At 36.2% G+C, this 4,595-nt stretch overlaps 1 long non-coding RNA gene across 1 annotated transcript in view; it reads left to right on the top strand.

The window, feature by feature from the left end:
• The first annotated feature begins 295 nt into the window (after positions 1-295).
• LOC307136896 overlaps positions 296-4,595 on the top strand; it is a 12,087-nt gene continuing 7,787 nt past the window's right edge. The window contains exon 1 of the long non-coding RNA XR_013817851.1: positions 296-503. This is a non-coding gene — a long non-coding RNA (uncharacterized lncRNA). The remainder of the gene's footprint in view (positions 504-4,595) is intronic.

Here is a 4,595-nt window from a genome sequence, read left to right as displayed (position 1 = left end):
CCTATTTCTAGTGCACTTGACTGTCACCATGCAACATTATCAGCAATTTTACTGTAGCATTATTAAGTTATGATCCCATGATTCTGAGAGATATGGTGCAAATGACAAAGTACACTACAAATGTACATATAAATACCTTGAAACTGTACTTTTAGTAGCCTAAACTAAATAAATATAGCCAACTTAAAGTCTGCTAAATTAAAACTAATTGTCTCCTAAATGTAGGCCTACTTTAGTTATGCAGGAATAGAGCTGATCGAGTTTCAACTAAAGATAGACTAGTGTCATACAGAATGAAAGTGAAAGCAGATGTTCAGTGTTTACACGCGCCATACACCAGGATGATCGGGAAAACGGGATTTAATGCTAATGTAGGAATGTTTAATAGTATTTCGTTGTTTATGCAGTAAATCACGAGCTCATAAAGAGAACATGTGTCGAGTTGCCCTTCGATCAAGTGCAAGTTTGGCGCATGATTGACTTCTAGTTAACGTAAGCTTAACGTAAGTAGCCTACACAAACTTGATTATTTAAATCTTATTATTGTGTCTTAATTGTCTTTTTTGGACATACGTTTGTTAACCATTTGTTAAGAAATTACACGTTTCATATGTAGTTTTAGCCTATATTATAGGCTATTGCCCGCCCTTACGAAAACGAACAGTTTTACTACAAATAAAACCAAAAGACAATGGTTATTATAGTTAAACCATAACCAAAAATGAACCATGGCTTTGCTACTCTAACCATAGTTTAACCATTGTATTTGTGGAATCTGTGTATATAGGCCTAAATGGTAATCAATAAGCCAAAAAAGACATGGTTAGCCTACTTTTAGCCTACTATAGGCTAATCAAACCATTGTTATTTTCGTAAGGTCGTGCTGATCACGGGACGGCCATATAACAAACCCTACATTTAAAATGTGTCATTATTTTGGGACAAAGCATCGTTTGATTTGCGAACTGGAGAATCCTCCCTAACCGCAAATCCCTTTCACTGTCCGCGTTTCGATTTCAGGAAAACACGCGATCATCCTGAGGATGTGATTTACAGATTGATCTGAAATAGAAAGCTTTTGTAAATGTCTTTACTGTCAATTTAGGTATTTTACACACACACACACACACACACACACACACACACACACACACACACACACACACACACACACACACACACACACACACACACACACACACACACTGACCCTAAACCTAAACCTAGCCCTCACAGGAGACTGTGCAGTTCACTTTCTGTGAAAAAAAACTTGTTCTGTGTGATTTATAAGCATTTTGAAAAGTGAGGACATGGGGAACGTCCTCATATTTCACCCTCTTTTTGTAATACCTATGTCATACCCATGTCATTATACACATTTGTGTCCTGATATTTCACAAAAACATGCCCACACACACACACACACACACACACACACACACACACACACACACACACACACACACACACACACACACACACACACACACACACACACACACACACACACACACACACACACACACACACACACACACACACACACACACACACACACACACACAAAGTGTCCCTTATTTTCCTTTTCTAAAGTTGGCAACCCTGATTATATCGTAATATATAAACCATTGTCACACTTTTCGCTTTAAAGTTTGTAGTGTTTTTAAGTTTTTTTTAGCTGTGTCTCAAACTTTGATATAGTTTCTGTGTAAGTTAATATCAAGTGCAAAGAGTGCTGTTGTTACAACCTACTTATAAAAATCATATATTTTCAAACAATTATGAATCAATATTGTAATCAATATTTGTGAATGTTAGTCACAGATGTACTAAATGTTGGCATGTTCAATGTCCACAGTGTGTTTGTGTGTCCAGTCTACAATCATCCCCATCTGCTCAGCTATGATACTTATATATATATATTTAATATGAATATGAATGAATCAGAGAACCTGTTGATTCTAAAGACTTCTCCTTAAATTTGTCAAAGAATATAAAAGACATCTGGCACAATCCAGAACAAACACACATACAAATAAAGGCATCAGACTATTGAACATCCCAAAACGCACACACACACACACACACACTTACTGTGCGTTCTTCAAACCGCCGCCGGCGAGAGCGTCAAAGTGCCCGGAAGTCAATCATTTTCAATTGGAGCCGGTATGGTGACAAATTTTTTTATTTTCAAACTGTAGGCTATATATATACAGCCTGTAAAACATTTAAATAAATATCAGTAAATAATGGGAATGTAAATTATATAAGAAAGTTAAATATTAGTTAAATATGTTTTATATTTCCCCACAGAGGAGCTCATAGGCCGCTTTGCGCTTTGGCATGTAAGAGCATCTTCATGTTTTCTCCTGATGCTCCAGAACTGATAATTGTAGTAAAAGGTGTGAAGAGTGAATTTATCTTCCGCAGGGTTGAAAACTTCAGGCTTTGTTTGATAATGCGCTGCGAGAGAAAGACAAACTAAAAATATCCGGCATGTATGAAATGCGCTATAGACATAAACCTGACGCACCTTAAGTTTAATAACAAGCACAAACTGTGTTCAATAGTTTAAAGTAAAATGCATCTGTCCTACAGCACCGTTTTCTACTTTACCACAGTAAATTATGCAAACTCCTAATTAAAAGCAAACAAAAGGAAGAAGCGTTTAATCCCCTGTGAGAGACGTAAATGAAGATTTTGGAAAATAAATAAGAGATTCCATGTCCAGGGGCCGTTTCAGAAAGGAGGTTCAACCAACTCTGAGTTTAAAGCTGAACTCTGAGTTGACTTACTCTGAGATGGGAAACTCTGAGTTTTGGGTTTCAGAACAGCTGAATTGAGGCAGTTTAATCAACTCTGAGTAACTGACTCTGAGTTAAGCTCATGCACTCCAACTATGAAAAGCCACGATCAATGGAGCTCCGAAATGATGATTCTCCATGGCAACAGCCCCCAACAAAGAGACGTTTGCATACTTCCGGGTCAATATGTAAGTTTAATTCTTAATTAGTTTAATTAAGTTTAATTTTCATGTTATCCAAAAGGCAGAAAAATATTGTGTCTGCAGGTAAAAATGAAAAATAAAAACAATTAAATCAGGTAAAGCTTTAAGCATAAAATGTTCATGGGTGTTGGTTTAATGACTTTACAAACATTTGACATTTTAAATAAATATCATTCAGTGCCCAATGTGCAGCAGCTTTTCCCACAGAGACGCGTCTCACAGACTTTGACCATTTTAACGGTCATCAATATCGTAAATCCTGCAACATTTTTGGATTATTTTACTTTTACATCAAATGTGTTTCTAATACGGCATCTATGGGAGTGATGATAAAAATAATTCTCTTTTCACTACCATTATCAATCTCTATTTTTTCCCTCTTTTTGAAAGCTGTGAAATCACTATTGTGGAGTTTTTCTTTTGCTATATGACCAAATGGGGACACAAAAAATATATGTAATGTATACTCTCATTCAATACGGATATCGGCTTACCTTTGTTTTTGACTTGGTTAAATATTCATATTCACATTCACAGAAATAACATTCCTTTCTTGCGTGTGTGTGTGTGTGTACGGTTCGCGGTTATATTCACTGATGATCGGGCGAAATGATACAGAAATAACATTCCCATCAATCGCAGGTGGAGGAGAGATAAATCACTGTGTTTGTTTGATAAAGATATTTTCCGAGCCCTGTGAGCGTTTTCCCACACGCTTTCAAAACAATTCCTCACATGTACTGACAGGGAAGCTGAAGCTCATTAAATATGCAAATCTTATCCAATCCTGGCCGTGGGCGGTCCAATCCGTCTTCAGTGCGGCACGCCCATCAAAACCGACCGTTTTTCTGAAAGCCTCAAAACCAAGCCAGAAAATAGTCCATTACTGATTCATTATGATGTTTTTGAATGTAAAAATCACGCAAACGTCATAAGTTGACCTCAGACAACAGTATAAAAAAATGAAAAAAAGCCAGTTCATGACACCTTTAAAATTTTGGGTAGCCATTTACTGCCAAGCTTGGAAGAGCCAAAACATTTATTAATATAACTCTGATTGTGTTTGTCTGAAAGAAGAATGTCACACACAGCTAGGATGACTTGAGGGAGAGTAAATCATGGGCTAATGTTCATTTTTGGGTGAACTATCCCTTTAAGACCCAGTTAATTTGCTCCATAAAGGGCTATAAGGCCATCTAGTGGCAAGAGTCATGAAATATCATGTTATATTATTTTATTTTTTCCCACAAGAGGTCGGCAGAGACACCCAATATGAGATATTCTGAGCTGAATTAACAGGCATGAAATGTTGTATTTTCAATTTAAGTTGAAAGAATGTGCTTAAATTATATTATTTGTTGATAAAATCTAGTAATTTAAAGGTAAATAAAATAAAAAATCTACAAAAAAGTTAAAGTAAAAATAGAAAAAATATTATACAAAATGAAATATGAGCTTTCTGGACCAGAAAAAGGAACATTTTAGGGATTCTGGTTATTTTATCCCATGAGGGACTGGTTTGTTACAGAGTGCGAGGGAAGGATGAGGGTTAATGTTGTTGAAAATACGTTGTATGCCACATAACAGG

The sequence above is a fragment of the Gobio gobio genome, assembly GCF_949357685.1.
Source record: "Gobio gobio genome assembly, chromosome: 14".
Taxonomy (NCBI): domain Eukaryota; kingdom Metazoa; phylum Chordata; class Actinopteri; order Cypriniformes; family Gobionidae; genus Gobio; species Gobio gobio.
Note: the sequence above shows the minus strand (reverse complement) of the source record. Positions and strands in the feature narration are given on the sequence as shown.